The following is a 22,699-nucleotide window of genomic DNA, read 5'->3' as shown; positions in this document are numbered from 1 at the left end:
ACATGTACAGGCTGGCGAAAGCAACTGAGTCTATTCCTGCACACAGAAATTGATTATAATACATTTTAAATATAGTATCATCTCTTGATCATACATGTCATTACAAATAAAAAAAAGGTAGCATTATGCAGTTTCCTGTGGTACATCTGTGTGTAAATGTGTGAAAGACATCAACTGCCTCCAGGTAAACACACAGCATCAACGCAGCTGACACCAACTATCCAATGCAGTTACTACAATGTCTCAGACATCTCAGTGAGTGCTAGTTGTCTGCAGCCTTAACCAAACATTTAAATGTGCTAACACAAATACTCACCCAAGCTCAGACATCCCCTATTTATGGAATGTCTCTTGCAAATGCACAACCATCCCATGCACATGCACAAATGGTTTGTGAACACACAAACTCACACATGCGTACAGTACACCTTTTAATGTGTGTGTTGTGTCATCAGAGCAGGTGGAAACACAGTGTGTAATTAACATGTCATAATCAATGTGGGGGAGTTTGACACCTTGTAATCACTGTGTGGAGATTAGCACCCGTAGCCCCAGGACAGACACCAGCGCACACACAGACACACACATTAGGAGAAAGGTGTTTTAAAACATGCCCGCACATGCACAAACAGCCAAACAAACACGCACATGCATACACACGCAGAGGCACAAACATGAAAAAACATGTAGGCGATGCATGTGCACCTGGCTGCTCAGCTGCTCCGGCTTGCATACACACCAGAAACACACACATAGCACACACAGAGGGCCTGTTTAATATCATTTACATAATGAGAGAGCAGCCACAGTAATAGCTTTTCCTTTCTCTTATTATCATAATTTCACCCTGGGCGCCAAATGACAGAAAAAGAGCGACAGAAAAAGAGAGAGAGAGAAAAACACAGCAGCGGTGTCTCGTCCTTGTTACCCTGAAACAACTCTTCCTCAAAGTCAAGGCCAACTACCCCTCAGCCGGTCTTTCTCTACCCCCTCTGTTTTTCTTTATGTCCCTCTTGCTGCTGAGGGTCCAGTCAGTCACTTGCACACTAACCTGTAAGTTTGTGCATTGCCACAAAATCTTTAGACATATTTAATAAAAATAAATATCTTATTCTTATGGGTTTTCCCAGAAAACAAAAGATGCTTGATGATATATTGCAATTGTTAAGCTGTGTCGTTTACAAAGAATGGAATAAAATACAATAAAAATATAATTATTTTGTTAGTTTTTGACTTGTGTGAAGGCGATATGCAACATTTGCTTATAAATTCTGTTGCGAAGGTCGGCAAAAAGTTAAAATATCTTAAAATGGAACGGTAGTGCTGTCTACTGTTAAGGATGTGGGTGTTCTCTGCCAGTTGCACCTTATTTCCTGTCCACTAAAATACCCGGACTGCCTTCAACTGTGTCCCTGCTTCTATGTGAATGCAGCATCATGGTATTGTACTATCTAACATTAATTGAATGTATTTCAGTAGGGAAACAACAAAATGAGATCAAGCACAAAATAAATAAAATCTCTAAATAAAATCTTTCCTTCAATCTTTTCAATTTGAAAAAGTTGACAAAAAGTTTGCACCTCTCTTATTACATTGCTATACTTATCAGTGGATAACTAATACCATTTGATTTTGAATAAAGGATCTAAAATAAAAAGAGGAAGTGGACCAGACTCAAATGTAATTGGTCGCTGCAGCTTCTTCACTGTGTACTGCACAGGCAAATTCCTTCCTGCCCATTTGATTTCAGACGCTCTCTATCTTGTGTCTGGTGTAACTGAACACCACAAAACCACACATACCGCAATCTCAAAACGCAGGTACATTTTTAAAATCAATGTGTGAATGTCTGTGAACTCCTTTAAAGCCCCAGGAGGAGAGTGGGGTCATATTCTACTGAAATCTAAAGAGTAAAAGACATATCGGACTCCCGTGTCTGTGTGTGTCTGCAGAATGTCATTGATTTCTGACAAAAATAAGATAAAAAAGACCATGTTTCATCCGTAAAAGAGGGCTCAAGTGTTGGACAGTGAAAAGAAAAAGAAAAAGCAGGGGAAAAGAAGAGGGGGTGGGAAGAAGAGGAGGGGGGAGAAGGATGCATTGATATCTTCTATTAGCTCCTCTTCTCTCTTGTTGTCATGCACTGTAAAATTGGACAAGTTGAGTTTACTTAAAAACATCTAGGAAAACAGCGCTGAAAATGTTTAATCAGTCTTTTTAAGTTTTAGCAACTTCAGTAAACCAAGTTCACTGTGCTATATATATCTGTATTCTGCTAGTTGCAAACACATCATCCATATTTGTATATTTTTAAACATGTTAACAAAACGTTGTCATTGGCAAAGTCCTCTTTGTCGAGATTAAGTTAAGTCAGACTAACTTGGTTTGCTAAAGCTGCTGATCCAAAGAACAGGGTTCACTTTTATTTTTAAGTTACTTCACAAAACATAAATGAAAATTAACAGTCATATTTACTTTGCTTTTTCAAGGCAATCGGTTTCCAAGATTATTTCAAGTAATATCAACTTCCCTAGCTTCTCCCTTTCTTCCTCATGCATGTCTTCCCCCCTTTTCTTCCCTTCCTTTTCTCCCTTTATCAATATTGTCTCTTCCTCTCTCTTCATCTTGCTTGGTTGTCTCTTTCCTCACTTCCTCTACTTACCCCCTTTGTCTTTCCTTTCCATCTCTTTATTCCTCTTCTCTTTGTGTCATTTTTGTCTTGTTATACCACTGTTCAATATTTTAAGTGTTTTCTTCCTTTTTTCTATTTTCCTTTTCTTGCTTTAGCTCCATTCTTTCCCCGCTTCTTAGTTTTCTCCCTTTCCTTTCAATTTTCTCCTCACTGTTCACAAGTCTTTCATTTCCTGTTCCATTCCTGCCCTCTCCTCAGTCCTGTTTCCTTCAAGTGTTCCAGTGTCTCCCATCCCATCTTCACGTTTTCTTGTCTCACACCCTCCCTTTGCTCCTTCTCTCCTGTTATTTGTCTCCTTTACCCATCTCTCTCTCTACTGCTTTCTTTTTTCTATATCTCCTCTCCCAGTTATCTACATCCATCCATCTCCTTATGTTTCTCATCCTTATAACTCCCATCTTAACTTCTTTTTCTTTTCACTCTTCCCTCTCCTCACCATCGTTCCTTCCTCACATCATTTCCCTCCTCCTCTTTCCCTCCTCCTCCTGCGTATCGACAGAGGAGGCATGCATTTTGCTAAAACATTGGTTGATGAATCATTGATGTTGCTGTTGAGGTTTCAGTGGCGCGGGGGCAGCCGGATGTAAATAAGTGAGGACTAGGTATGGGATATAGCTAGCCGATATTCATCCCTCCCTCTGAAACATTGATGAGATATGCTCGTGCCTGTGTGTGTGTGTGTGTGTGTGTGTGTGTACGTGTGCATGCACGTTGGCGCAACAGTGAAGGCTATTTAAGAAGGCCAGATATGACAGTTGTTTACAACTCGGGCCAGACACTGAAGAAGTCAGGGGGGAAGGGAGGGAGAAAGAGAAGGGAATGAAGGATGGATTAATGTAAGAAAACTGCAGGAAAGGTAAGGAGGGAGGGAAAGGAAACAAGGAAAGAGGAAAGGAAATGAGGTAAAAGGGGTAGAACGAGTTTTGTAGATAATGTTACATGTCTAGGGGACATATACGATGACATGAAGCAGACAGGCATGTTAGGATAACAGACAGAGGCACACACACACAAAAACACACAGGGATGTTAATAATTAACCATTTAACCAACCATAAAACCATGAAAATGTTGACTGATTAATACTGATAAGTTAAATTGTTAAAAATATGTATGTGTTAATATATAAATTTAACAATTTAACTTTATGAATTTATGAAATACAATAAAATAGTGCTATGGGGAGGGATGATAAGACAACAGAGTCTGCTGCGGCTCACGCTGTCGGGGCTATGCCACGATGTTGCTCCTGCGAGATAACTACAGCACCCCTCAAAAAGGACCCAGAGGCAGAAGTGGACACCTTTATGAGAGACAATATCCCCTCATTGAACATGAATAGTCTTCACTGGTGGAAAAGATCAGCAAACTTTCTTTGACACAGTCAGTCACTACAATGTCTGCCTGGTTAACATGACCTAACACAGCAACAGGGGCTAGCATCAGAAACTGTTAAACAGTCTCAAAAAACTCAAACACAGACACCAAAATGGCTTGACTCTGGTGTTAAACTGATTAGTTAAAACTAGTTGTGTGATTTACATTAACAGCTAGACTGGCGAGGAGCTCACAATCCCACAGCAACAGTGCCTTAATAAACAGAGAGAGAGAGACAGCAGAGCAAGGAGGCGCTGAGCAAAGCAATACGTATTTGTAGCCCAACAATGAAGTAAGATTTTACTGCTTTTAAATAGTCAGGTAACCGTTAATGATCAGTTAAGGAGAGTTGGCTCTCGGTCACACAAAAGATTCAAAATGAAAATCACTAACACACACATAATCCCATACTGCAAGCAAACATACCTGTACTTTTCTTCAACCTGCTTCCTCTAGCAACATGCATATAAGCTAAGATTAATGTAACACACACCCATGTATGTTAGAAAACAAATGAACAATAACCAAAACAAAAAAAAAAACTTAGACCTTTTTTTGTGATATTAGCTGTTTGGTTGAGCTCTAATAGCTTTCCATGCTAACAGCTTTAAATCAGATGATGGAAGATTTAAGAACAGCAACAAAATCAGACCCACTCTAGCTTTTACTTGAACATTATTTGAACCACTTTGGCCACTCCATTAGTGTAAGTGTCAACACTCACTTTTCTCTCTGTTATACGACTCTGACACTATGCCCTGTAATGGATGATGCTTTTAAAAATGTCAAACAGTATACACACACTATCTATTAAACACTTTTATAACAATTAGTGATGTCAAACCAAGCATTTCACTTCTGGCAGATGCAGAATACCTGCAATTTGACTTGAAGTTTACAGTACTTGTCTTGATCCTTGAAAAGTGCCTTTACATCTAATCTTTCTGGACACATGGTCCTCACAAGCAATGGAACTCCAACACTCTCTCAGACATACACACACACACTTGTCCCATCGCAGCCAATCACTGTTCCACACCTTCATTTAAAGCACTTTTCAGGCCTCTTAGTGCCTCTCTTCCTCCTTGCACTGAGCACCATTAATACAGTCATTTAGTCCACTAATACATCAGTGTGGTCAGTGCTGATACATTATGTATCAGCTGGGGTCGGAGCACAATGAACTGTGCTGGTCTCGACTCTAACCACACATTGTAAAGACATTATCAGTTTCCCACAGAAAACAACACCAGCGCAGTGGTAAGTGATTTAAGAAATTGTGTGCATTGATGAGCCAGCACTGTATATACTCTGTGTATACACACATTGATGTTAAGTGTAAATATGAAGAATTGAGCATTCACATTGATAAATAACAGCACACATCTACAGTGTATCCAAACATATAATATACAGTATACCTATATGCCAAAACAGTTTCACAAGCACAATAACTCTTGCAAAATGTCAGAATTCTGTTTTGTAAAGACTGAGCTCCCTGTGGCACAAAACCATTTCGACACAGATTCAATCTAAAGCACCACCGGTGTCAAGAGACACACTCATCAGTTTGGGACAGGGAAATTTAAAACACACCACTTCTTTTTCACAAAGCCTTTGATACAAATGGAAGCAGCTGAAACACCCTAAGTACCAGAGTCCTTTTAATGGCATGATTTGTCCTTATAGTTTCCAACAGCTTTCTACAAAAGACTGCATGCTTGCTATGACTGTTCAAAAATCATAGCGACGACAACCAGACCAACTAGGCTAGAACTTTATGTTAACATTTTGTGGATTGGTTTGCATGGAGAAAAAAATATAACTAAATAAACATGTTTTTAAACATCCTGCTTTATATTGTCTGCAAATAGTCCAAACTGGAAAAAAAGAAGTAGTGCCCATGGTATGTACAACAGTCCAACAATGAAATGCTCTCCATTTTACAGATGACAGAATTTCTGTTTAGCAACTCTCCATCTGTCAATGATGACACAACATTATGATTCATCTAAAAAAGAAATCTTAATTTACTGCTCACTCTTGAATGGTTAAGAAAAATAAATGAATGAATAAACGAGGAAATGATTTTAGACACAGGGGAGCGGAAGCCTGTCCCAGCATGCACTGGGAAAAAGGGCAGGAGAGAGAAACATTAATTCAAGGCAAGTAAACTTTGCACAGAAAGGCCCTGTGCAGCAGAGTTAGACACTGGGACCGCACACAGTGCTTAACAATAAATCTCCATGCTGCCTATTAAAAGTAAAATGTAAATGATGGCCTAAGATCAAATCACAAACAAATGACTCCCTATTTCAGACAAGACGGAATGTTTTTCTTACTGTTAACAGTTCTATTACATGCAGCAATTGTGAAACCTGAGTTGTTAGACTTATAATCTTTGATTATTCAAAACACAAGAAGACTTACATCATTTTGAGTCTGTGCTTGTTTGTAAAATCAGAATAAATAATTAGCTCACAGTATTACACACACACACACACACACACACACACACACACACACACACACAGAGCTATTAACCACACAATAAAACCCCACATCTTTTAACCACAGAAAACAACAGCGCCTTAAGGTTAAAAAACCAAACTCTCTGAAGCCCATTAGCTATTCACCGCAGAGCAGAGCACTTTAGACTGGTGTTTTACAGTTAACCACTGTTTCTAAAGCACATTACCTACTTACCGCAGTGTGTGTGTGTGTGTGTGTGTGTGTGTGTGTGTGTGTGTACAGTATTTGTCTGTGACTCAGTGTTTGACCATGTGTATGTGTATTTGAACATCTGCGTGAGTTACGGAGCATGTAAGTGTTATTGTGTGTTACTGTTTCCTGTCTGCATGTCTGTGTGTGTGTGTGTGTGTGTGTGTGTGTGTGTGTAATATGACACTTTAATGAAAGGAAGAAAAAGACTGGGGTGAAAGAGACAGAGGCACAAGAAGAGGGAGACGACAGAGGAGAACAATATTGAGCGACGTAAGAGGGAAAAACTGCAGAGTATGAAGACACACGGACAGACAACACACGGACATCAATACTGTCAAACCGCAAAGTCACATCAGACACACGAGACAATACCCAGACTGTGTTACAGTGAGTGACAGAAGGATCAAAAAACAGAGAAACACATAGTGAGTGAAACACACACAGAGATAAAGAAATACGGATGTTAGAAAGACAGAACAAATAGAAAAGCAAAATAGAGAAAGACAATAGACATAAGACAACAATAAAGTCCAAGAAAGATACACAGCAGAGATTTGAAGAGAGAGCAGAGTGTAGAAAAAAAGACCTGAAAAAAGAAATAACTGTGTTTTTTATTGTACTTTCAGGGTTTTTGACCATACTTTTCTCCTCTTCATTTAGAGGTATCTTAAATTTTGTTACAGGGTTTCATTAACCTCTTTACGATTTATTGTATTGGTTCCCTATTAAGTTTAATTTATTTTTCATTACAACTTTGAAAAAATGTCAAATGTACTGACAATACTTTGAAAATTAAGAGAAAAGAGAAAGCAATTTAAAGACAAATGAAAAGAGACGCAGGGAGGGAGACAAAGACAGAGACAGAGACAAAGAGTGAGAAAGAGAGCGAGAGTAGTGAAAGAGAGCGAGTTAACAGTGAATTTCAAAGAGAGAAACTGCGACGAGGCGGCAGCAGTACATCTTGATCAACAGATGACTGATCATATCAGCGCTGGCCATCTTTCACCAGCCGCCGTTTGACGACACAACATGACCCCCTGTTCACACACACACAAACACACACAGGCGCACTCCCACACGCACGCACACATCCATTTCCCCCGACGTACCCCGAGGCGGGAGCATCAATAACGTATGGCCTGGCCAGGGGCCTCCATTCACACATACACACACAAACACACACACAAAAACACATTCATTCATTCACACAAATGCACACAAGCATGTGCACAAATACACCCCCATACGTGACGCTCTTTCACATATTCATGCATTCAGTCAAACGCGCACACACATCCACAAAAGGTGGTCAGGAGAGGGGAGATAAACACACACACACACACAAGCACACACACAAAAGCACACACACACAAGCACACACACACACACACACACACACACACACACCAACCCCACAATATGGCTCTCTGCCCTCAGGCCCGAGGTCTAACCCCTACCCCTGGACCCGTGTCTTCCTGCTGCTCTGCTGCAGCGCTTCTGTGTTTAATAGAATGAGGAAAAATGAAGAAATAAGAGATGAATTAATGGGAAATATTGTATATTTATATAGGTTTATATGTGTCTGTAAAGGGCCTGGTGAAAATGAGGGATGATGAGAGGGGAATAGTTAATACAAATGGAGGGAGAAACAAGAAACAGAAATAGGGAGTAATAAAGAGGGAAAAGAGAAAAAGGAAGACTGAAAGTGTGTATACTCATGCAAATTTTTGCAAAATGTATTCATGTAGAAAAAAATCAGGCAGTGGCAAATACATTTCCTGAAGTAAGACAACAATATAGACAAAAAATCTATTAACAAGTGCATTATTAGATTTTGTATGAATACTTTCATGTCTGTAAGTCATTATGGTTAATTAGTGTTATATGCTATTCTTTCCTCAATGACCATGACAGTGTATATTTTCACCCATAACATGCCATGCTGCTTTACCTTAGGGACAGTGGCAAGTGTGTAACTTTAGCAGCAACGGTTGCATTGTGGTTTTTAGTTTTGTGCCACTGCTAGAGCCACCTGTGCATTTACTCTCTGGCATACACATGAAACCTTCCTACACCTGCATGACTGAATGCATTATTTGTTTTGCCTGTATTTGGTCTGTGCTGCTTTTTTTATATTCTGGAAAAAACATGGCACCTGTTCTAAAAAATAATAATTTGTCCAATAAAAGTATCCATAGCAATCAGTAGAGTTTGTGAAAACTGAGGTTGTGAGATGTGAATGTTTTTCTGCCACCAAGCTTTTTCATTGCTACAGTGGACTGTGACTTACCATCTTTTTACAGTAATAACAAAACAGTGACAGTGCTTAACAATATCATGTATTTTTTCCATAAATTCCATCTCACAATGATTAAAAACTACCAAGCTTGAGAGTAATTTTAGAAGTAGCTGTAGAATTTAAATTCATAACTTACAATGAGTATGTAAAATAGGAGAGACAAACTACTAAAGGGGACAAGGGGAGGTAAGAGCTGAAAGGAGATTAAAAAAAAAAACAAGAGGAGTTATAAAGCTTGAAATGAAAAGGGGATAAGAGTGGAGGTCAGGAGGTGGGAGGACAGTGGCTCTGTAGCTCCAGCCTTGTGTCTGGAGTGTAATGGGAATGTACTTCAACACCTGAGTCCACCACAAGCACAAGCAAGCACACATGGTTCATATCGCAGTCTTTCACTGTTCATCCACTCTCTTTCATCTTTTAGTTATAATATAGTCTTTCTGTCTCTTTTGTTTGGTTCTCCTTTTTACATATTTCTTTGACATTATTAAACAATGACAGCTGGTGTCTAGTTACTTGAGGCCATTGGTGACGTGCACTTGTCAAACACAAGAGCAGCACGAGATCAAATCTTCACAACACACATCCAAATCAGCAAACATGTGTCTCCTTACCTTTGTGTATGTCTCTTTGCTCAGTGTTTTCCACATCTGCATCACTTTACTAACGCTGCTGCAAGCAAAGGTGATCTGGAATAAGGAAGAGAATCAAAGGTAAGAAGTTAAACTCTGACTTTGCAAGTAGACAGTGTCATAAGCACAGTTACAGTAAATGAATAAGTCAATAGGAAATTTAGCTAAAACAAAATCATTTTGAAGGCGGAAATGTCTTTAATTTAGGGAGTTCATAACATGACTGTTAAGGACACGCTAAAATAACAAATTTTTGCAGGGAAAGTGCTCTAAAATGCAAAAATATCACCCTTGGACACTTTTTTTGCAAGATTGAGTTTACCCAAATAGCTTTCTATAGATCAAGCTGGTTGTTTTAGACCTCTAAAACCACAAAAAAAACACTTTCAATAAAGTTGCTGTATTTCCTGGTACATAACAATTATTTAATGTCTGCATGTGATGAAAACTACTGATGTTACTTTTAGACTGATGGTAACTTAGCGGATATCACTGTATTTGTAATTGTTGTTATTATGACAACAATTTAACTTGTGTGGTAACACAGCCGAGAGTTGAATCTGCACCCTGTCCTGAAAGCTTACAAATCTAATGTTGCAACATTCCATTTTCACAAATACCAGGCATTATCAAGAAACACAAGCTGCTCACTTATCACACTGGTGGCCATGATCTGCATGATTAAAAATCAATCTGTTTCCAGACTGGACTTTTTCACAGCAGACATTTTCAAACACAGGTTAAACAAATTTCATTAATGATGACACATTTCCATAAAGTCCCCCAGTAAGTCATGACAGTGTAGCCTGACATTACCGGACCAAATGCAAATTACCTCTCAGTTCATTTTCGATTTCCAAGGGGTATTATCAATGACTTATCAACATGTAGCACTGAGTGACCAGTGATCAGTGACCATATCAGGGCAGGTGGGAAGAAAATAACCTCTGAGCGACAGACAAATGTAAACAGACTACAGTTAGCAGACACAGTAAGCTTTCTGTGAAGTTAATTGTTGGTCTTTTACCAAAAACACACCAACCAGTTCATTCAATGCTGAAGCAATAACCTCTTCAACATAAAGTTCCATGATAGCTGCAGCCATTTTAGTTGTTTTCGAAAATGCTTGGACAGCACTCCTCTTTTCAGTTTTCATTTTAAACACACTCCATACCAGACAAGCTGTGATCAGCTCAAAACTTCTCAGGCCTCTGGAAGTCCATACAAAGTAGAGGGAGGCCAGACACATCTGCCAGAGCAAATAAAACATGGGCTCACAGATTTGTCTGGTCTCCACACAACTGAAAGTGAGCCAGCACGCACAATACCAGGACCCTGAAACTAGCTCACCTAAATCAAATGCAGTCGTGTTCCCAATCCTGCTATACAAAGACCTTTCTCACAGCAGATATACTGACTTGTCATAGCAAGAAAAGAGGAAAAGGTGTTACTAAAAACAACAACAGTGACTCCTTTTTAGTGCCCCAATAAGCCGTGACAGTGCGAAGGTGAACCAGCATGCACAACACCAAGATCTTGTAACTAAATAACACTGAGACATTATTAGTTTTATTATTTATGCCCGTTCTTTAGCTTACTGTGACATGTCAAAATATCTGTGAAAAAGGTCCACCAGAACAGTACTGAACATCACCTGATACTCCACTAGAGGACAAAGTGTGCCTCTATTAAAAGGTCTAAAATAAAAAGACAGAAATGACAGAAAATGAAAATGTGACTATACTAAATGGATATTTAATCACCAAAACTTCAATTATAATGCATGAGGAACATAAATTAGCAAAAGGGAAAGCCATTATCATTGAAGGTAGTGTTTAACAGCCTAGTGTATTTACATCCAGTTTGTGTCAAAGTTCATCCAGAACCTCTAAACACAAAATGCGTGTAACTATTTGTGAATGGCATTTTCCAGTTTTATCACTGATACAGAATCAAATGAAACTTATCCACAGTGGGAGAGGTCCAGTCTCCTCTGGTAAGCATGGCCCACCCGTGACTATTTAATCATAGATACAAATTTGCTTCACATAAAGCAGTCTCTGCTTCTTAATTGGACTCTTTACTTATTCCTGTTAATGTTAAATACTGGCAGAGAGGGTTTAAAGACTCATTAACACACAGAGACTCACACTCGCACACACCTTAAGGTTGTATGGCTGGGTAAACTATGCACACACGGACACGGATGCACACGCAAAAAAACGAAGTTGTAGGTGAGCTGCTACCATACGCGCGCACACACACACACACACACACACACACACACACACACACACACACACACACACACATACACACACATACACACACACACACACACACACACACACACACTGGCAGCCTGACGTTTTTTAAAGTGTGTACTTTTCTTATTTAATTAATTAAAACAATTGTCAATGAACTTTAAATTAGTCCAGCATAAAATAATCATTTCCGCTGTGTGTATGTGTGTGTGTGTGTGTGTGTGTGTGTGTGTGTGTGTGTGTGTGTGTGGTGGGTGTGTGTGCATGTGAGTGTGTGTTAATAATTAGCAGGCAGTAAAGCGGCTGTGTTAATTGCATTTAGGATCCTGCCTGGGGAGAGAGGGAGGAGAGGAAGAGAGCGAGAGAAAGAGAGAGATAGATGGAGAACAGGAGAGAGAGAGAACGAAAGAGAGAGAGAGAGAGAGAGAGAGAGAGAGAGAGAGAGAGAGAGAGAGAGAGAGAGAGAGAGCAACAATCTCTCATCTCTTGTTCCTGAAATAGAGAATTCCCATGTATTCTCAGATATAAAATGGAGCGTGGAGCCCCCAGGAACAGGAAAACACACACATGCCCTCTCTTTCTCTCTCTCAAACATACACACTCTTTCTTTCACCAGCACACACAGACACACACACACACACACACACACATACACACCCCCTGGGAGGATGGAGCTAACCTTAATTAGCCTAACACTGTGGTAAAATTGATTGAAATGCAGAACATCAATTATTAAGCCTAACTGTTTTCATAACCCCACACACACCCCGCCATGTAGCACATGTAGGGGGAAGGAGGGGAGGAATAATAGGGGGGTGGAGGTGTGTGTGATGATAAGAAAGGAAAGGTGTGAATATACGTGTGTGCTACAGAACCTCATTGCCAGGGAGAGTAACAAGACAAGACGTGAAAACATGCTGTAGATTTTACACAGTGAAAGACAGCATAATGCACATATGGAAAAGAACAGAAAAATGTCACACACTCTTTTTAATGGCTTAAGCTTACAACGTCACCCACCCGTTTTTAACTTGGGCAGAGGGATGTGTGTGTGGTTGAAAAGGAAACTACCTTAGAGTGTGGTGACTGCAGTCGAGACACTTTGACAAAGATCATGACAAAAGTCGAGCAAGAAGTTTTGATGGTTCTGCGATGGCTGCAATGCATCAGCAGTTTCATTTACCTCCACAATCTTGATCTGACTTATGATAACATGTAACATGAATATCCTCAACTCATATCTAATGTAGATACATAGGCTTCTTATTCTTTTTTAAAACCCAGATCTTTTCACTAGCTGATTTTTAAATAAAACCTCAAGGAATGTTTAATAAATGATATTGTAATCAGTCTAAAAGGGACAGTTCATCCCAAAATTACATATTTCTTTCTCTTACCTGTAGCGCTGTTTATCAATCTAGATTGTTTTGTGGTAAGTGTGCCAAGTTCTGGAGATCTCTCTCACAAGGCTTTTGGCCTTGAGCAAAACACTGCAACCAACCAGTAATGCACAACACAGCGTGACCGTTAAGTGTATTACCACACTTAATTAGATAGTGCTATACACCTTTTTCACAGCAGACATTTAATAGCAGAAAAAGCACAGGTGTAATTAATAACATTAACTATGGGTCCATTCCATTTAGATGTCCCAGTTCCATGGCCCTGCTGATCTCCTTACTGGGTCATTAGCATGGTTTACTGGGTATCTTAAATAAAGAAGATTGTGCATCTACTGCTAGCTCACTGAGCATGACTGAATAAGCCAATATTACAGCTCATCTGAGGAGGACTCTATGAATGCTCACACCTCTAGCTGTCACGAGCATGAGCCTCACTTCCATGACTAGATGAAAGTTTCCTCTCACGTGGTGATGGTTGCTGACTGTAGCTTGGTACAAGCAGCTCCTAAATTACACTGCTGAGAACAAGGTCTGTGGATTATCTTGAGTAACCAGGTCATGATTTCCAGAAAGAGACATTGCTGATGACTTTTTCAAATGATTCAGTTCTTTTGGAGCTTGGCACCACAAGCAAAGAGCCATCTAGTTCCATTATATTGGAGAGAGGACCAATATCGCTAAACACCTTTTTCACAGCAGATGTTTTGACGTTTCATCGCATAAAAAGCAGTTTTAATTAACATTGCTGATGGCTGCATTCCATTTTGGTGTCCCAGTGCTTGTACAGTCAATAGCATGGTTTAGAGGGATACTCAAATAAAGAAGATACATGATTTCTTTTCAGTTATGTTAGTGCGGTGCTTTCCCCGCTACCAAATTAAAATGAACATGTATGGCTAGTTTGGAAGAACAACTTGACAAAAGAAAGTTTTTTTTATAATTCAAGCTTACCCTGATATTTCCCATCTACATAGTGAGCTAACCTAAAGTACTTACCTCCTACTTATCTCCCTAAAAAACCCTGGTAATATCCAGTGACCTTCTGAACCCAACCTGAGTGCAGGTCAGGAGTGGGTCACGGTGATGTCATTTAAACCACAAACTGACTTCCTGCTGGTTTATCATAATGGCCTGTGGTTGGCTGATACTGTAGAACTCACAGGTGACCAATAAGAATAAAAAATGTGTTTGAACTCCACCCCCAAATTGATTCGTGGCAAATTGATCTCAAACTAAATGAGTTTTAGGACCAACAATGTCATGTAATTGGCCATTAGCGTTAAAGGTTAGAGTATAGTTTGACTTTTTTTGACTCATCCATTTGGGATTGTACACCAGCTGAATGGTACTGAAGTGGACTAGTTGTGGTTTACTTAATGACTTTAACTGTGATACCTCAAGGCCTCAGCCATGGATTATGGCCCTTAAACATTTTACGATGAGTCTTAGCAGCATGATGCAAGTAGGGGGCAAACGGCTTGTTTTTAGTATGACAGATGTACAGTTTTCAGGTTTTCCACTGCATTTCAGAATCAAGCCCAAGAGTCAATGATCTTTCCCAATCCAAAGAGCAGCAAGCAATCAGCACAATCAGTTAAGTGTGGTGTTGTTACCCACCAAGCACAATGTTCTGTCTATCAAATGTGCTGTTACGAAGGTAAAGACAGACCATGGAATTATACAAGTTTTTCTCCTTGACTAATTTTTGACATTTTTCTGGCTTTCTCTGACAGTTAAAAAATAATGTTGTTAGGATCTGACTTGAGTCGCAATGAAATGACATAAGTGACATTAAACAAATATTCCAAATTAATATAATTGGCGTTCAATAACTTTCTCTGACCTCAGCCCCATCTAATGCTTTAGACCAACCAGAACACCTCTGTGCCTCTGCAGCATGTCTGCAGCTCCTCTGAATCAAAGAATAGCATGAAAGCCAAGAGCACTCACTCCTCAGCAATATCTAGAGACCAAAATTTCCACAAACATACACTGCACAGATAAAAAAATGACTGTTCTACTTGAAACAATCTCAGTTGACTGATTAATCGAGCTCCCTACTTTCAGGGGGCAGCACTACCTAGTGCATGCCCATACAGTCCAGAGAAGAAGTCAAATAAGCTACAATGAGTGAAATCTCTTGTGTGGGTGCACCATGGCTGTGCAGGGCCTTTAATTAAGAGTATTATTGAAATCTTCTCTCTACTGCAGCTCCACGAGTGAAGCCTGTAAAATGGATGTTTTATTCACATAAAATCTTTATATATGCGGCTCTAAAGCAACAACAGTAATAAAACTGGTATTGTGCAGCTTCCCTGAAAAACCTTAAACCAGAGAAGAGTTCCAGAGTGCGCCCCCTCTCTTCAGATGACGACAGCATGCCCTGTCTCCCTGACTCTCTGACTCCCTGACCTCCAGTCTATCTTTGTCCCAGCGCTGCATCGCCACGACCCACTGAGTCAGTGGAAAACTCATTTAGGCCTAATTACATGGGCTAGGCTTCTGACTCTCTTACTTTCTTTCACTGAAGAGGCACTTTCTTTCTTTCACCCCCTCTCTTTTCTCCTTCACTCTCTCGCTGTCCTTTTCTCTTTGCTCTCTCGTTTCTTCTCTCCTTGTGCTCCAGTTACCAGATCAAGGTAGCCCCGCACTAGCAGCCAGCCAGAGCACACACACAGGACATCCAACACTCTAGTGTGGCCAAGAGGCCACAGGTACACAGGTACAAAGGCTTTTAGATGGTGCATTGTTATTTCCTCAGGGTCAGCCATAGGTTAGGGCCCAGTCTTAATTAGTTGACATAACTTATACATGATTACCCTTCTTCAGGTCCTATGGCCCCAAACACACATGAACACACACAAAGTGCTTTTCTACAACTTAAAGCCAAGAAGTAAAGAAGAGTGCACACACACACACACACACAGGCATCATGTCTAAGGTTTAGAATCTAGGGGTCAGGTAGGTGAAATGTAAGGAACCCTGGGAGGAACCTTACCCCAGGACGTCAGACAGCACAAAAACAACGTCAGAAACAAAAGTCATATTAATGATAGATGACAGTCTGGGGTCAGCACTCAGGTCGTATGTCAGGGCCCACATTGCTATGTCACTAGGAATCGAAGATGGCAGACAGGGAGAGTTAAATGTGTTTATGAAAACCTCCCCTGTGTGAGACAGGCAGGAGTTTTACCTTAGATATATAGACAAAAGACAGATAGAGGGGTGGATAACAATATATATTAACACAAACACATTAAAGATCAAGCAAAGAATTTAAATCTATGTCTTTACTAACGCCCGGGCAACACTGCATGCATGAGAAGCATGTGTGTATCGTACAGCGCTTCTCAGCGGTGATGCAGCTGCTCCTCAGCTGCATTACATCTAGAGAAACTGAGTCTTGAAAATTTTTTCCATGTGACGCACAAGGTTGTCATCAAAAATAGACAGTGAAAATGTTGTTTTGATAACTCTATAATTTTACTACAGTTTCAAAGTCTTTATCTGTCACAGGTATGAGGAAATACAAATACATCTGTTTTACATTGTCTGTTTCAAAATAAAAGCCCTCTTGCAACATTTCTGCCATCGGTTGGTGACACAAGGCATTTTATTGCAAAATATTTGCAGGACCATTTTGTTGACAATGCAGTAGCTTGCAAGTAAATTACTGAAGTATGTGCTTTTATCTGTGAAAATACAGCAGTTCTAACAGCAGACAGCTTTACAGCAGCACTACATCAAACGCGGTCGATGTGAACACCATAAGCAAGCAAGCTGCAGAAGTTCAGTGAGATTGCAGTCACACACTGCTCATGCATGTGCTGTTGCCCGGGCATAAACTGTGTTTTAGGTCCCAAAACAAAAACCTTTCAAGGACACTCTATCAAGGGTAAAAATTGTAAGAAACTGTTTTTAGTGTTGCCATGTAGAGAGGGAATATGAAAGTTTTTAGTTTACAATGGAAGAGTGTGTGCTGTTATCGCCTCTGTGAATGAGGCAGCATTTCATACAATGGTAGACAAGACCTACACAGTGCTGGCTCTAACCTTTAATATTTTAATATTTTAATATTATTGCAACGTTGAAGTTTCTGCATGCTGCACAGCTGCATGCTGTATATTGAAATAACATATATTAATAATAACATATATTGCGATATAGTGCAATTAATTTTTTTTCAACTGCAAAGTAAGGAGAAAGATTTCTGTTCATCCTCAATCATTTTTGTTGCAACAACATGTACCTAGTGGACTAAAAAAAGCAATTAATTTAAATATTCTTATATTCTTTATTATTCTCTGAAAAGAATTATACTTGGTGTCTGTATATTGATAAAATTTTGCCATGCAAAATATCGTGATACGATGCTGTATCATTCTTTTCCCTCACCCCTATGACTTTTTACATGTTTACACATAAATGTATAGTTATACTTTAACTGTCTCGAGGAAGAGGCGTCAGAATGCGCAGCGGAGGTCACTGTTCCAGGTAGCTTTTTAGCTTTTTTTTTTTTCCCCAGGCTGCCAATATCTTCTTTTCTCAGTTTCTTTGCATGGCTTTAGGATTACAGTTATATTGCCGCCTGTAGGTTTGGCATGCTCTTGAGACAGAGATTTTTTTTTACAAAAGTGTGTGTAAGCAGGATTTTTTTGAGAACAAAGGAGAGAGAACCCTGTTTATAGAAATACCCACATCTGTGTGGAGTAGGCCTGAAATGTGTGATTTGAGCTGAGTAGTACAACTTAGAAAAAGTGAACAAAATGCTGGCCAAAACCTGAAAATAGCTCTAACATATACTAAGAGTGTGCAAAATTATGTTTCAGTCTATAATAAACTAGCCTATACTATTAAGAACAGCAATCCCAGCTTCATTTCTGTAACACAGAGACCAATGAAAGCCCATAATTACACTCTGATAATCTACTCTTAATGCGCTATGATATTGGCAGAAATATTCTCTTCTTTGCCTACCAGCAAGGAAATCCAAACCTGGCAACCTCTCATTCATATGAAATCCATAATACACTACAGACTAACAGGCCAGTGTAAGCTCACTGTTGCAATATGTACAGCATGCTGCTGACTGTAATTTACCAACCTGAATTACTCCCATAGTTATTGGAAAGCATTTCGCATTTGCGGCCGCTGCACGAGACAGCATGGTTACAGCACGTCCGATCAATATCCAGCCCATAAAGCAGACGCCACAGTCACAGGAATTAACGTGCTCGTGTCTATAAACCATTCAAAAACATAAACTGAAATCCGTTGTGCAACCACGAGAGAGATAAAAATGACTGCCACCATTACCAGTCTATATTACACTTCCAGAAAGTTTAGGTACACTCAGGATATAGTATTAATTTGTTTGGGAAATGCTTACTGCTCTGTACTGTAATAGGGCTCAGGGGAAGGGATGAGATCCAAGGCCAAACCATAAGGAAGGAGCATCAACAACAACAGCTTAATGATGCTCTGGTAATGGAGCACAAGCGGGTCACTTAAAAAGAGTACTCACTCTGGCTCACTTTGCATACACATGGCAATGTGTGCACTAACACAGATGCAAATGGAACCCAGTAGGTGCCAAATATTTGTACGTGGACACCCAAACAAAACGTATATGCCTCACATATGTAAACGCAGGAGCAAAACTGCGGATGAAAATAAGTACCTAATTTTTTTGACCATTTACATCACAATGAAGTCAACTAATGTGCTTTTTTTTATGAACAGCAGCCGTACACACACACACATACAGACACAGTCTCTTTACTATCAGACTGCCCGCTCTCAGTCCACCAAACCTTTTAACTGCAATGGTTTTTAATGTGTTTTAATGTCTCTGAGATGTTTAACTGTAAGGCCATCATTTTGCTAAGTAGCCTGCTGCACTGCACACAGAGGCGAGGGATTTGAGGTTTCACTTTCTGACAATAAACAAATCTAAATAATTCAGAGGGAAAAATTAACGTTTTGTTTATTTGTTATTTATCAATTACTGTTTCAGGGTTGTGATCCCATGTCTGGCTGTGTATGTGTGTGTATGGAAGGAAAACTCACAATTGTGTCTTAGAGTTGAAATTACAACAAGATCAGATATATCAGAGCCCCATCTGAGAAGCAATCTCTGCTTTGAGTTTTCAAAACCTTTTTTTCCCCAGGTTGTGACCAACAAAATACTTTTTAAATGCAAGTTATGATGTCCAAAATGTGTCAAGGACAATCTTGATCTTGATGCAAAATCAAATGTACTGCATTCAACAAAAACATGGATGATTACAGTGACAAACAATAGAGACAGGTTCAACTTGATGAATACACAGCTTCTCACTCATTGGTCTTTCATTAATGTGCTTCTAACTCCCTCTACTGGCTGTTAAAGTGTATTACAATACCACCAATCTACACTCAAATGTGCTACATCTGCCACTTGTGGTTATCCTATTGTTACATGGATGTATAGTGGTCTATAATCTAGCATTCAGTTGTATTCTTGGTTTTGCTTTTTGGTGTGAAACAAACTTGTGCAACTCACAATGCAATTGCATGCAATTTAATAGAGCGAGGCACATTTTAATGAAGGTTGAAAGAGGTTTTTTGCATCTCTATACCAGACATACAGAGAAGAAATATAAAAATGCATCTTTCAACAAAGACTTTTTCAGCGGTGCAATCACAATTAATGAAGACATAAAGATACTAACCCAAGTATGTACAAACATGCTACATCAGACACTAATACATGAGGCACAAACTGAGCTACTAAGGTACAGTAGATTATTTTTTTAAAAGCGTGCATTGCATATTAACTTATTAAGATGTATTTTTTAGTAATGTTGTGGCAAAAAATAATGCATGTATAATTTATCTGTAGTTTTCGTGTGAGTTGGCAGTAAGCTACTTCAACAATATGTTGTTCTTCACCATTACCACAGCTACTTACTATATATCAGAATGAAAGGAAACCCTCTCTAATATGTGTGGGGGGTTAAAGTCATTCCTTAAGCAGTTTTTGTATTGCGTGTTTTCAAAGAGTTATAAGCAGGTGTTAAAGTGAGAAAAGTCTAGCTAACACTGGGTTGTTTTGAGCTTACCTCCAGCTGTTAGCAGGACACACAGCGGCCAGACCAAACGTGTGTTTCCTCAAGTTTCACTAATGTTATTAAACTCAGTCCGAAAACAAAAACAAAACAAAACAAAAAGAAATCTGTTTCAACAGGCAGTTCTTTACAAACGACGGAATCAGTCATGGTTCTAGCAAGTGGTCCGAGCTAGCTTACTCCAAGCGTCACTTCAAAAATCCCGCAAATACTGTCTTCCTAACACACCTGTTTCCTGCTGACCTAATCATAAGCCCCGCCCCTCTAGCGGGGCGCCATTGGTTGACCTGTGACACAACTGAGGACATTTCCTGCATATCTATATATCTATATATCTATATATCTATCTATACATACATACATGTTGATGATAGATAGATAGATAGATAGACTAATACTAATAATGACTTTTTTTGCTGTTTTAAAAAAAAATTCTATGAAGATTCAAGAATGCAGAGACCAAGCAATACATGTATATATTATGTCCTCATTACAACTTTTCTAAAACAAAAACTCTGTTGTGGCCTAAGATTTTTGCACAGTACTTTATATATTATAAATGTATGTATATTTGATTTGATTTTTTTATGTTTAGTTTTGCACAATATTGTTTCAGTCAGTTTTCATTTTTTTAAGTCTAGTTTCTGTTTTTGTTTCAGTTTAGTAAAATGTTTTTCACTCCTTTTATGATGAGTTCTAATTAACTATAATAAACTTGTGATTGACAAGGTAACAAAACACCATGTACATGTTGAGCAAAAGATGTACTCTGTTTGACACATGGAGAACTCACTTTTCCAAGACCTGCAAACTGTCCACATGCTTTAAGATACCCTCTGCAATGTCAGCTGGTGCCTAATTCCCCTATGAATTGTGTTTAAAGTTAAGAAAAATACATACCTCTTCAGATGTGCAACACATAGACATTTTCAGTTGAATTAAAACAGCTTTATTAGTGTACACTGTAAGAAGTTGACTGTATATGTAGAATAGTTGGAAAGCCTATGAAGATCGTCATCAGTGTTTGAAGAGGACAGAAATCCTAACAGCTTTGTTTTCTAATGGAATATGCTCCGTTGATAGCAAGAAAAAGGAAAAGCATGTATGGTAAAATAAAAGAACAACTATACAAGAACATCAATAGTGACATGTAGAAACTTCACTTCCTCCAAAAAGCCGCCTTCTTAGGAATCGAACAGAAAGAGGCTTGTCTGGAGATACACAATTGTCATCACAATAAGAAAAAAAAAATACAATATGTAATCTGTAAATAGGAATGTGGACTCTCAAAATATGTAGTTGGTCTCATTTTCCATCTCCAAAACAGAATTTTCAGGAGGTGAGAAAAGCCTGTTGGTTTTTGGGTAGAATATTGGGTGGCACTCATTTAAAGAAACAAAAAGAAAACGTTGATACAAAGGCTTTTGCTGGACCCTGGCAATGTGCATAAATCAGCTCTAGCAATCAAAAAAAAAAACACTATCAAGGAATGTGTTCGGTCCAAACTATTCAATGTCACTGCATAGAAAAAAACGTTGGTTAGCAATGATACAACAATCATAGTTGGTATATTTCCATGTCATGTGTACTGACCTTGACTAAGTCCAGCCAATGTTTTTTGCCAATAAATGAAAAGAAAAAAATAAGCAAAAAGACAGGACAGACAGGTGGACAGACACATACGGAGAGACAAACATCACTGCATTTGGCTGTTTTTTGTCTGGTTACAAATGATAAAAATGTGACAGAGGCAAATGCTCGATGAATAAAGAAAATTGTTTTCCTTTGCCGTGCTCAAACCAACATAAAAACAGGTGGTCCTGCCAGATTTTTCAAAAATGTCAATCTTTCAATTTGGTCCAAGTGCTAAAATATATCCCCCTGGAGCAGGGGATGTCATCTATCAAGTGTGCTTTAAATGCAAATCTTGAATTTCTGCAGGATGCTGACAGTATGTATGATTAAACATCAGAATCTATATACTTCTTATCTCAGCCAGTTTACGATAAAGTAAACCATTCGGTGTTCTACAACAAAATTTTTAAATCAGCATTTCCTCCACATGTTGCAGTAATCAAGTAAAAAATGTGAATGTATTAACATGCACACTGGCATTACTGTACTTGAAGTCAAAACCACTGTCAGCCTTTTTTCCCATGGTCTTAAACAAGTCAGTCTTTCTGGAATGTGACAGTATGAGCC

This window comes from Plectropomus leopardus, chromosome 20 (assembly GCF_008729295.1).
Source record: "Plectropomus leopardus isolate mb chromosome 20, YSFRI_Pleo_2.0, whole genome shotgun sequence".
Taxonomy (NCBI): Eukaryota; Metazoa; Chordata; class Actinopteri; order Perciformes; family Serranidae; genus Plectropomus; species Plectropomus leopardus.
This window is presented reverse-complemented; position numbering follows the sequence as displayed.